The sequence below is a fragment of the Danaus plexippus genome, chromosome 20 (assembly GCF_018135715.1).
Source record: "Danaus plexippus chromosome 20, MEX_DaPlex, whole genome shotgun sequence".
Lineage (NCBI taxonomy): Eukaryota > Metazoa > Arthropoda > Insecta > Lepidoptera > Nymphalidae > Danaus > Danaus plexippus.
In genome coordinates, this window is record NC_083550.1 from 1,412,013 (window position 1) to 1,425,452 (window position 13,440).

At 30.2% G+C, this 13,440-nt stretch overlaps 1 protein-coding gene across 3 annotated transcripts in view; it reads left to right on the forward strand.

The window, feature by feature from the left end:
- The window catches only part of LOC116773883 (fibroblast growth factor receptor homolog 1-like), a 40,173-nt gene that overhangs the window by 17,435 nt on the left and 9,298 nt on the right, over positions 1 to 13,440 (forward strand). The gene's annotated exons all lie outside the window — the stretch shown is intronic.

Sequence of the window (13,440 nt, forward strand, 5' to 3'; positions counted from 1 at the left end):
TGTCATCAAATCGTTGGACTTTGAAATTAAAGTCAAATTTTACGCAGCACGTCATTGTCAACCAATTACTCTACCGCAGACAATTGTACTAAGGAACATGTCGTTAAAATATGTTAAACAGTACATATATTACTTGTTTGACATCTATAAAAATCCACTAATTCCAAAGAAAACAAAACCAGCAGTCCAAGAATCAGAAGTAGAGTTGACTCTTAATACGTCGTAAAATTTTTATAGTTGGTAAAATAAATTGTTTTCGCCTCTCCATCTTAGTCATACAATAAAAATTTAACAGCTGTAAGAAATAGACTGGCTTAGCAGTGCCATTTCGGTTTTGTTATTCAATGGTCCACCGAATAAATATGGTTACCGGTTAAAATAAATAACACTAACCTTCCAAGTGAAATCTTACATAACGAAGACTACCGTGTTTGCTTGTATAGACATATCAAGCATTATGTCCATACAGTAATGACAAAAAATCTAAATCATAACAATTAAAAACAAAACACGTTGAAGAGGTCCATTACAAAAAGTTATTCTCAGATTATTAGATCGTAATAATGAAAGATAATTGAATGCTGTTTTGTTATTAAGATAGATATAAGAGAAATCTGATAGCTGGAAAGATATTTGAGTGTTGGCGCCTATCGATGGAGATAGGATAGTCAATTAATGTATCCTACGGCGTATAAAGTAATCAAATAATAGACGAGGCGGATAAAGAAGACAAGAAATACAGAGACTTGTTAGACATAAGAATGCCTGCAGTTCACTTACTTCTTATTAATTTTATAATGCAAATGATTATATTAGTTATTTTGTTACTAAATCAAGAAAAAAACTAACAAAATAAGAATTTTACCGATAAAATTTTCATATCTTTTTTATACTAAGATTAATCCAGCATAAGCTAAGTAACACCATACACAGGAAGAGTGATTTTACAAATAAATTACATTAAGTATCGTTAATATAAATTTCTTTACAAACAGATATTGTTCATCCTCATTTTATATGACAATTTATCACGATGTGCATGGATTCATAAATGCATTTATATACGTCACAAATGATTAATATTTTCCCCATAAAACGAAAACCCTGTCAGGGCAATGTGCGGTCTATTCTTATTGCTTTAAGGTTGTTAATAGAATTCAAGGAATACTCCAAGTCTGGATCCCATGCATCATTAGTCAATAAAGCTTGTTTGCAAAGCTACGGCACTGTTTAATAAAAGCGCATTTCGATACAACCCCGATTTTTGCTAATACTACCGTCAATATACTTTCCCACGGCTCTAGGGAATGTGATAAAAAATGTATTATAATAATATATATAATGATAAAATGTCTTAATTAACGCTGAGCTTAAACGTTAGTCTTTCGGGGAGATGTAGGCTTTTATTTATAAGGCTGGAGATGCAATCGATAACTATAAACCGGTGAACACAGACGGAGGATGCGTAACATGCTTGCTTAAGAGGTTTGTTAAGTTACAGGAGATAATTTATTGTCGGTTGTAACATTATTAAATCAATTTATATAAAAAAAAAAATCAAAAGCGACGATTTTTTTATATGTCAGATTAATTTAAAAAGATATAAGTAAAAATAATTTTATTAATTTTTAAAATAAATATATAAATCTAAGCGATAAATTAAATTGAATGAATTATTATAATATTACATATTTTAGTATCTTAATTTTCTTCAAAATAAATCACTTTATTTGTCTACCTACTTTATATAATTTTGATATCACCGCTGCAATTTTTCTCCTCTCCGGTTCATTTTGCGACACATCCAGTCACTAAGACATTCATCGTTACGTCAACAACATAACCTTATTAATTGACGATGATATATATCACAGGAGCGAGACGTATCGCGGTTAAAATCTCTATTAATGTCAAATAAGTAAATCAGTATAATAATTAAGTTGGATTAATGTACGCAGATATCTGAAAATAAGTGTTTCTGTATGTCAATGTATATATCAGTAAGCTTCTTGTTATTCCTTTGAATAATAACATAAAGAGCTGAGACAAAGACAGCTGCAGATAATGTATTGGTATGCATGTAAAGTTGAAAGTAATACGAAATGGAAACACCATGGCTCATAACTCAAATGTTAACGAAGTCCCGAATACTTTATAATGAATAAAGCACTATTTGTTAACAGATATATATAAACGAAACAATGCAAACGTGAATAGGTGCTTGGGTTTTAAGTAATGAAGCAATTAATGTCGTTAAACTAAAAATTGTCCTAATAGTACTATAATTTACGTGCAAAATTTTTGTATATATCAATAAATAGATATATGTAAATAAATGTATTCTCACAGATACATTTAGTTAAGTTCTAACATTAGAAATGTGTTAGATCATATAAAACATGTCGCGTGCTAGCAGCTGCTTGCTGCCTTCTCTAAATATTTGCCATGATACAGAGTTCAGTGGCTCGCCGATCTATATTTGTGGAACTAGTATTACCATATATCACGTACTTGACATAAATGTTTGTGAAACACGAACGGGCTCCTTTTTAATTAACTTTTAATTCGGATGAATCATCCGGTTGAATCTATTACATCAACGGATATGAATAGATTAGTAGATAATTACGAAATCACAATCATTAGTACTTATCCGTTGTGTAAGTGATTGCTTTTTATATGAAAATCTATTCCGAGATAAGAAGTTTCTTAAAAATATACAGTTGTTAGTTTTTAACGATGTGAATATTTGTTTCGCGAAGACGAAACTCAGCGTTATATGAAAAGTAGCGAACGAGGGCGGAAGATTTATTTCAAAGCGACTGTGAGTTTGTCATAAATTTTACAACAAACTAGCTTTTGCTTTTAACATTTGTTAGAGATAATGTTTATATGTTAATAAAAATTCCACTGAAATAACAGAATGTTGCGAGATGTTCATATCGGCCGTTCTCTCTAAACACCATTAGCAATGGGGCGAAGCTTAACGTCAACGCTACCAAAAGCAGATGACAAATTATTCACTTGTCAGTGTCTACAAGAATAAGATGCAAAAATTTGGATTCAGTTACATTCCTTATATTTATTGTGTTAAGAGCGAATGTTCTTTGTATTTATTTGGAGCTGGTTTTCTGCAAAGTTTCGCAGGCATATGGTGTTCTTATTCATTTTACAGTCTGATGCTATTCTAGGAATCGTATTCCTCCAGTTCTTTGGATATTTTCGGTCAGGTGACCAGATGTCGATGAGTTTTGTGCGTTTTGCTGTCTCTCAAACAGAGGGTGACAGTTTCGCAATTATTCTTATTAGGTCTTTGAAACCATGGATTTATTAGGGATGCTCATCATCTTTTTGGAACGTATTTGCGAACCCCAATTACTCGAAATAACTAATTGTTGGGACTTGTCTTTGAATCATATCGAAGATATATTACTGTATTATGGTTTTATTTTGTTTCTTTCTTTTGAAAATCATATAACTATATTTTTAATAGAACTGTTAATATAGTTGTTGGGTTCAAAGGCCCCTAGAGTTTCTGTTGTTTACATGTCTTTTTGCGAGGGCGGCGTTCCTCAAAGGGTTTGTGTGTACGTTACGAATTTCTCACGAACATATGCAGGAATCCTACGCAGTGGTTGTAATGCAACAGACGGATGTTTAATATGGATGAAGCGAAAGGGATCTTACTCACTATGAATTAAAAACAAATCAGTCAAGCGTGAGTTTTTTTTATATCAGTTTAATCTTCCTAAGAAATGAATTTACTAAGCTAGAAAAGAGACTTTATGACAATGATAATTTAACTGCCTGTTATTGAGGTTTTATTTGGTAAAATATTAATTGTTTAATATTACTGTTCTTTTATTTGGGTTTTATCAAAATGTTAAGGGTTCAACCCACCAAATATTATTCTAATCTACTGATTTTATGTTCAATGCTAGTTTGCGTGATGTCTGATGAACATTATATATTTTTAAATGCTGAAATAATACACTAAATTTACTTCGTTTAGAGAATGCTCAAATATATTTATATTTGTCTGTCTTTTATTCTCTTCAAATAGTTTTGAATGGCAAAAATCATAGAAAAGAAGTAAAAGCTTTGGTGAGTCGGATACTATACGGAACTTGCTTTGATAATAAACATGACTTGTAACCTTACCGCGGATCTGCTTACAAAGACAACACGAGGCTGTGATCAGATTTCTTGTCTGTATAGAAAGGTATAACTGAAAAAATAGTTGTTGAAATTGAGTTATATTAATTGTAATATACTAACTAATATAAGAGCTTAAGTTAACTTAAAAATATTATTTTTGTAGCAGGTCTTACGTTTTAAAAAATAATGAATCCAAATATGTAATATGACATAAACGTATTTTTCGATTTTTATATTGACATTCAACTAATACTTGATATAATAAATATAAAAAAGTGTCAATAAAAACAAAAATTTGTAGAATTATTTTAACATTGAAATGAAAGTGAAGACCACTTTTGTTCATGACATTTACAAGTGCCTTTAGTGAACTTTATATCACTTTATTCTCATATACTTGGCTTTATATTTAAGGTGGCAGTCTCTTCCATATATAGTAAATTCTTTCAACAATGTAAACATCATTTCAATTCAATCTACCCGCCCTTGAACTTAACGTAAATAGGTAAAGGGAAGTTTAAAATAGAGTCGCAGCGATACCCCATGTTAACTTTCAGAGTTGTTTGAACCCTGTCATAAAATAAAATTTTATGAACATTATTAAGCCATGAAATATGTTAATGTTTCAGAATAAAGTTAAAAATAATTAAAATATAAACTTCATAGGAATTATACGTTAAAGCGCAGTCTCGCGTTTCTTTTGACAAAAACATGAACGTCACTCTCAATTATTTAAATTTCGTAATTTTCTTTCGTGAGTTTATTACATTCATCGTTATTCTTTGTCTCGACAAATCTTATATTTAGTAAAAATAGTTTTTAAGCAAAAAAATTCTACTGTAAACAGATAAAAAAAAACCGTTAAAGGGGAAAAAAGGTTTTAGTGTTTTCAAGGAGCTTTAACGAAATTAAAAATGCGAATAAATTGATAGATTTAAACATTAATAAAACAGATATTTTAAAAATGGATAGATACAAGTATCCATGCAAGAAGAATGATCGTCACTTTTTGATTTAGGTTTTTACTATTGGCAACGACACTGTGCATTCAAATTTCAATCGTAAGTATTTCAGATAGAATAGAAAATCCATTAAATTTATAAATGTCTAGCAAAAATTGCAATTTGGTCTGTATGCACCGTGACTCTTGTAAATTATCTGAATAACCACAAGTTTTTCCGCGTCTAGTTTTTTGTCGGTCTGCAGGTAACTGTTTCACGAGGTCAATAGAGGACATGACGAGTCTGGGCGTAAATAAATTTCAGCAATATGTCAAGGTCGACCTCACTAGTATGGTAACATTGGCTCATTAATTACTTTGATATTGACAAGAGAAAAAAGCTTTTATGTCTTGGTATAAAATAGATAGAAATTTAAACAAAAACTATTATTTTTTTTCCCACAAACAAAAGAAAAAAAAATCTCAAAATTTTAAATAAAAGAGAAATAATAATTTAAAATTTTTTTTACTCAGTAACCATCCAAGGTTAGATATAATAATTGTTTTGTTTCAAATTGCTCACAAAATTTTTGAACGCATTTAAACCGTAGTGTTGTATAAATTGGTGAGAAACCGACAAACTATTGTCTTTTATCAATTATTCATTATTTATACTTCACTATATGGGAAATTTAAAATTCATAGCTACATAACGTAACATTTTCATACAAACTAGCAGAAATATGATATTCCTTGGATATACATAAAAAGACGTCCTTTAAATACCGTGATGTTATTACGATATTTACATAGCTCTTCACTTAACAGAACTTTGTTTGTTCGTCAGTGGCGCCTGGCTATTACAGAACTATAAATATTAGTTTCTATAGACTTAATGTGGTTTTATATATAGACAATAATGGATTTCCGAACGGAGAATTTGTCTTTTCTCTTTAATGAGTGCCGACTTTATTGGAATATTTACTACATTATTTTTTAATCGGTTTTATTATTTATTTATTATATAAAAATTTTAGAAGCATATTACTTTGGTATAATCTAAATAGTATACAGCGTTAGTTATAATTTAATAAATAAAAATTCGAGGGTGAATCTCGGATTGAAAGTACTCATTAAAAATGGGTGTAATTACTTTGTGATGACAAATGACTATAGTCATTAGAAATGAGTAAAATGCTCGTGAACCATATTTGGTGACTAAGCTGAGTTTTGTTGCTTCGTCTGGCTCCCGTCTCGACACCAAGGACATGTGATTCACTGGTAAAATTATTAATAGGTGCATCTCTTACTATTACAAGTGTCACTTAGTCACTATTAATATGTACATTCCAATTGTCACTGTCATTGTCATTGTCATAAGTGACATTTGACAATAATAACTATTTAAAAAATATGTTTGAATTTTTTTATAATATATCCAAATGTTTACACTGGTTTAGTAGTTTTATAATTTTTATAACAAATATATAGTGATTATATTATTTTGTTTGTAAATTTTACAAGAACATGAATCTGTTAAAAGAAGTTTTTTTCCATATTACGAACAATCTGTACACAAATTAGGTCATTATGGCATCCGCTTTATAGTTTATAGGGAAAACAAATGAAAGTAATATGATTAACGCCTGCTCCACTTAGACAACAGTGAATCACGAGACTACAACGGAAACACCTAATTCCGACATTGTCCATTACAGACTTGAGCTTTGCACGTGGCTTAATACATATCTCGGTATGTCTGGGATAAACTATTCTATATAGAAATATGAACAAAATAGTTGCATAACTTATTACGGGAAAAAATCAACTATATCTAATTTCTAGTCAATATTAAATATAATTAACACTCTTTAGTGTACAAATAAAATAAAATACAGTTAACAAAAGGCTGTTTTGTCTCTACAAAAGCACTCGAAAAAAAGCCAAGACCTATTAGATTATATGTATTTATATAAAGCTATAAACATGTATTTCGTGTATTCATCATATTCGCGTTATTATTCTTGGTGTCACCGCATTTGGCATACTTCGATTATAAGTGTAAATTATTCATGTATTGAATACGAAGCGAATATGTTAAGTACAGTTATATCGATTGTTAAGTTTTGGAGTTACGATGGACGTGATACGATAAACATACATACATAACGATGAATCCTATTTAATTATATCAAGGTATTTGACCATTATGGGAGTTATACAATTTCTTCGACTACTTATATGAGAGAGTTCAATTATGAAGATTTTTTATTTTATTTTATTAAATAATATTGTCAAAAATTGTGATGCTAGCGTACCTAATTTATGCAGTATGTTCAATCTACGGTGGCATAGTCACACTGCGTACGGATTTATTGCTGAATCTTGTCACAATAAAGTATTAACGTAGGTTATTTAATGAGTAACGGTAAAATATTCGTACGTAGTATAGCAAGACAAACTGGGAAAATGCATGTAAAATGTAAAATTCAATTGCAGAGTAGTAAATTTTTGATCCCAGTTGCTTTTTTATCGGATCACTTGTTCTTTATCGTCACCTAATATAGCAGGTGGCGCTAACAATCACACAATACACACATACACACAGACACAGTCTTACATATATATAAACAAGACAAGATTGACGCAAACATTCCCAATACAGATGCATTTAGCGGGAAGTATGACAGATCATCCATTGTTATTACGTTTCCTCAACAAGCGAAATGTTATCTTGCATTTCATATAATACACTTTACTCTATTTAATGTACACACACACACACACATATATATTCATATATATATATTTTTTTAAGGATAACTGAAGAAATAATTTTTCTATTACGAATTTATACTCGGTCAAATTTGCCCGTCAGTGTATTGGTAATTTTCTTTTAGTTTCACGATTTTTTTTATTATACTGAACTTGTTATGATTCTGCTTTCAAACTTATGTTTATTAATTAAATAAATCTGATAAATTCAATTATGAACTACAGAATGAAGGTTTAAATGATTATTATTTATCAAGTCGTTATCGAAGGCAGCTCCAAATATAAAATCAATGAATCCATAACTAGTGAAAGCAAGTAAAGTATGGCAATTGAGATCACGTCCTTAGTAACTGTTATTTTTGTCTAACTAAAAATCAATAGTTTTAAAGTTTTTCCAACAAAAATCGCTGTCAGCACGTTTATATTTATTAAAAAATAGCAACACTTACATTATTTGTATTATCTTTATATACTCGTATTATTTGAAATAGAATAAAACATTTTCGTTAATTAAAATTGAACCTTAACTTTGGGGTCAATTAAGTTAGATCTTAATAATCGGTTACTTTAATACGTCGTTACTCTTGCTACATTTAATTTCATATTCATTTAAGCTAAGTGACAGACAAATAAACTAAAATTTAAGTTTATAGTCATTATAGGTACATTAAATTAAATAAAGAGACTCACTTGCACGCTTCGCAAACACTATTTCAATCTCTTGACGTTAATATATACTATGCGTTTGTGATTTATTATAGCAGAAACAGAAATGTTGACGTATCCCTTAATAAGGGAAAATTTTGCTTCCGCTTGTAAAATGGAAGGAAAACTATTTTATTGCCGTTCATTTAGTATAATGTGCGCAAATAAATCTCCAATAGAATATGTGATAAATGATCTAGCTTTTTGTATCAAGATGAAGAAACAATCATTATAATATACATTGATACTTACGTAACTTATTGGACAGCTATATAAGTTTACCGTCTCTGCTCGTAGCCTTAAGGATGTTCCTCATCAAGCCAAACATCGTATTATTTTCCGGTAAATTATCGGTTTTTATTTCAATCTTCTGAATCCTTCCGGTTGTCTAATTTGGTGTCTCCAAAACCGAGGAAACCATTTGTCACGGCCATTGCACTCTCACTATATTGTCCGGAAACTAGACCGGATTTTCTCAAAATATTATCTGAGTATTTTATTTATCTTCTTAACTTAATAGTAAATAATTTTCTTAACATTTACTCTATATCTTCTATAAAATAAAACGAATTTCTCACATCATTTAAACTAGTTGATGTATGTTCATTATAAGAACCAATTATATACCTATCATAAATAGTTATAACTATATGTTTATGAATTTATTTCATCTAAACTACCCAAGACCGGGGTGTTCCGTGAAATCGATTACCCACAAATCAAACTAATTGAAACCAGCCAAAAGAAGCACGCGCCTCTATAAATAATCCAAGATGGCGTACGACCCTTCCTACGTGGTAGACAAAAAAATTTCAAACCGGCGTCTTTAAACGGTACGTAGCTATTAGCAGAAATGCAGACACCGGATTCTGTTAACTTAAGGCTTAGAATAATAATTACATTTCCAAAAGTCCCTTCAATTGTTGCGTTCGAAATTTTGTCAGTCATGTAATTATTATTTTTTTATTTCTAAGTACTCCCACACGATTTACAATCGTCGTCCATTTATAATCGTTATCAAGAACGTAGTGTCGGCTTAATTTATTATATCATAGATATTGTTTATTATTTAAATCGAAATAAATTTATCGAATGAACATATTTATATAACCGACCCACCTTCCTACAATGGCGTCACTATATTCAAAACGTCAATTAAATCGCAATCATCGGTATTTTGTTTCGGCGCCAACAAGAATGGTGTAGTAAGTGGAGTCGAATTCTGAACAGGAAACGGATGTGTTCTTGTCGCCTTTTTAATAATTCTATTTTATATTCCGGCCACTACTCTGATTGAGGTGATTAAAAATAAAAAAATTCCTTTCATCTTGTATTATTGCTTCCTAACCGAAAATCGACTTTGAAGTAGCAACTGTTGTTGTCAAATGTATAAATCATATTTAATATTCACTTGATATCGCAACATAATGATTTTGCAACACTTATAAAGTGTATCGTCAATATTTGAACTATAAAAATCAACTAGTTTTTGCCCGCGACATCATCCGCGTTAATTTCGGCATTAGTAATATATGTATGTATAACTGACCGGGCGAACTCTATTCCGGCCTAGAGGATAAAAATAACCAGATATTGGAATTTATAAAGTTTTTTTAGATCGAACAGAATTAAATATCCTATGTCCGTGTCCTGGTTCTAAGCTATCTCCCTTCCAATTTTCAATCATATCCCTACAGCCGTTCTTAAGTTATAAATGGTGTAACTAACACGACTTTTTTTTATATATAAATAGATTTAAATGTCAAGTAGGACTCTTAAAGTTCAAAATTTCTGAACAGCATTTATAGTATCAGACATTTCGACTAATTTCAACCGTTCTATAAAATATAAGACGTACTAAAATTATTTATGCTTTTCAAAATTACATGTTTAATATTAGTTATGACAGAAAATTACACCATCGGTTTGAGAGGAAACGACGCCATTTCTAAGTGTCATACGCCAAAACAAATGTAACGCTGGTCATGCGACACCCTTGGCATAAACCAACTTAATTATAACGCGCACACATCTACAACTCCCTTATTATTTCAGCAATAGAGTCGAAATTACATTAGAAATATAAATCATAGCTTTTAATAGTATTGTTGTCGAAAAAGGTATCGTTTTTAGAAGCGACACCGATACTCGACGCCCCGAGTGTCTTTTGCAGTTTTTTGAACACCTTTTTAAATTCGTTATGTTTTTTATTTACTGTGTGTGTTTTGACGTATCGCTTTGACTATTAAGTATAATCTATGTTTGGCATTTCAGTAGTGACGTAACCAAAATACTTAGATATTATTAGCAACTTTTAAATGGAGACGTAATATGTCTGCAGTCTGACATATTTATTTGATACTATGTTTTTCGAGTACACGTACCCTTAGTTTTAATTGCTGTTATCCCGATCTACTGCTATTGACATTAACAAAGGTCACTTGTCTTCCGATGTAACAGGATCCGTCTGTCGGAGTTTAATTACTTAAAACCGGAAAGTATAAACACACTTAGCAATTGATTTACGAACAAAGAAATCAAGAAAGCGTAACGATATATCAAAACATATATGAAAATATTTAATTTATTACATACACATACATCATATTATTTAATTTATTATTATAGACTCAAAAGATACGAAATAAAAAATACGATAATTTCAAAAAGTTTTAAGCAATATGAATATTTCAAATAATACAGAAACTATTTCTGAACGCAGTGAAACAGAATGAATCTATTTTTAAAGTCATAATGCATTTACAGATTATAATTAAAGGGCGAATCATATTTCTCAACTAATAAACCTGTCAACGCCATCGTGTAAAACGTCAGTTCCTTTCTTTGATTTGTCAAAGTGAAGGTTCAATAAAATATATTAAAAATATTCTGATGAATAAAAAAGAAGATATATATATTTATATATAGTTATATTGTGCAGTTATTATATGTTTAATAAAAGAATAACTTTTGGCAAGCTCTGTACCACTAAGTAACAGAATCGTAAAATTCAAAGATATGAAATTTGTATGAAAAAATGACTGAACTATTGGGAACAGTGAACGAATGATTTAATAATATCCTGCACTATATCGAAATTGACTCAAGATTGGAACTTATTCCTTTTTGATGGCATTACCCATATCTTTAATGTTTCTTTAAGTAGCCATATTTAATATTTAAATCATATTTCTTTTAAAGTCAATACGTAAATGTTCTTTTTTAATATTTATATCGAGAAAGTATCTTTATAGCTTTATATATAGAGTTTATATTACAATGAACAAGTATTGGTAAAATGTGAACAATTTCATACGCCCCCGCGTAAAAATCTCTTTGGAACGAGTCCAAGCAATCAAAAAACCATACAACATGGAATTACAAAAGATTCGCGTTTCATACATAATGTTAATTTCACATTTAAAATACTACGATGTTTTGATTTACTGTTTTAACTAAAATGTTTTTTTAACCTTTGTAGTTTTCGCAATACATCTCCCTCGCGTCTCTGTTCGCAGCGTAATATAAATATTGAATAGGAATGCTTTTAAGTTTTATATTTTAGAATTGCATATAAAATGTTGCCAGAATGTGTGTTTCTCACCAATAATGACAGATGCTTAACAAATCGCCATCTCATTTGATAGTCAATCATGTATTATTTAAATCCATTCTTAAAGCTCAATTTAAGTTATCCCGTGTGGTCCATTGTCCTTGAATAATTTGTAAGTATTTGTACTAATGATACAGTGACATTGTAGTCGTTCCCTTTAATGGCGATCCTTGAAAACAATGGGCTTTTTAAACCACAATGAGAGATTGTATTGATCTTTATGATTATAATCCGATTAATATTAAATATATATATATTTTAATTATAATTAATATTAATACGCATGATACATACATACATTTGTGTGAATTCAACTCAAGGCTCGCATTGCATTAATTTTATGAAACAGAATTCACAGAAGTTAAAAACATGAATTTTTAAATATATTTCTATCATTCTTTCATTCATTCATTCATGTATTTATTCAATTTCAGTTGTGACATCCTTTAGTATTTCCTGTTGATTTGCAAATTATACAAAATTCGTTGCATTTGTTCCCACGGACATCATTGTTTTTGAATAAAATGCCGATTGGTCTTGAGAGAGGTTTTTTGGGTCCAAGGGTAAGGCTGCATGTGTTCAACATGTGCTATCGACAGTTTTGAACTTGCCAAAAGAAGTAGTGACGACACAAGTGACACCGTCTGAATCAATATTATCTTTTTATTTCTACAAAAAAACAATCATCTTTAACAGATTACATGTCATCGATTTATCGATATAAAGTAAAACTTTAAAGATTTTTGTAGCTTAAATATTATTTTCGTGTTTGCACTTTGTTTATTTTTAAACATATAAATGAATCACAGCGTGGAACAGATTCGAGCTTTCATAATTTCCTTGAAACTGTTTTATTTTGAAACGCCATTGAAATTCATCGATGTCGACAGAACAAAGCCCATCACTGTGCCGCGGTCATAACTCACGGGCCACAAATCTCGATGGCTGTTAAAGTTTCAACCGAGCCCACTTTAAAAACAAAGAAATGCAACTTTGTGAGTGTAGATTGCACTTAATGTAACTAGTCTGATCCTGGCTTAACAATCCATTAGATTCGCTATTGAATTTACTTAATTTAAACGGTCAAGAATTTTTTTATTACTTCAGATATATAGAGTAGACTATTTCTCTTGCCGTATTTAATAGTATTGAACTAATAAGATTGTTTATAGCAAATTCCTACTCGAATGTTATGTCCAAATACGAAAGACATTCAGTTATAAGGCAATCAAACTGCTCTTCTGACGTT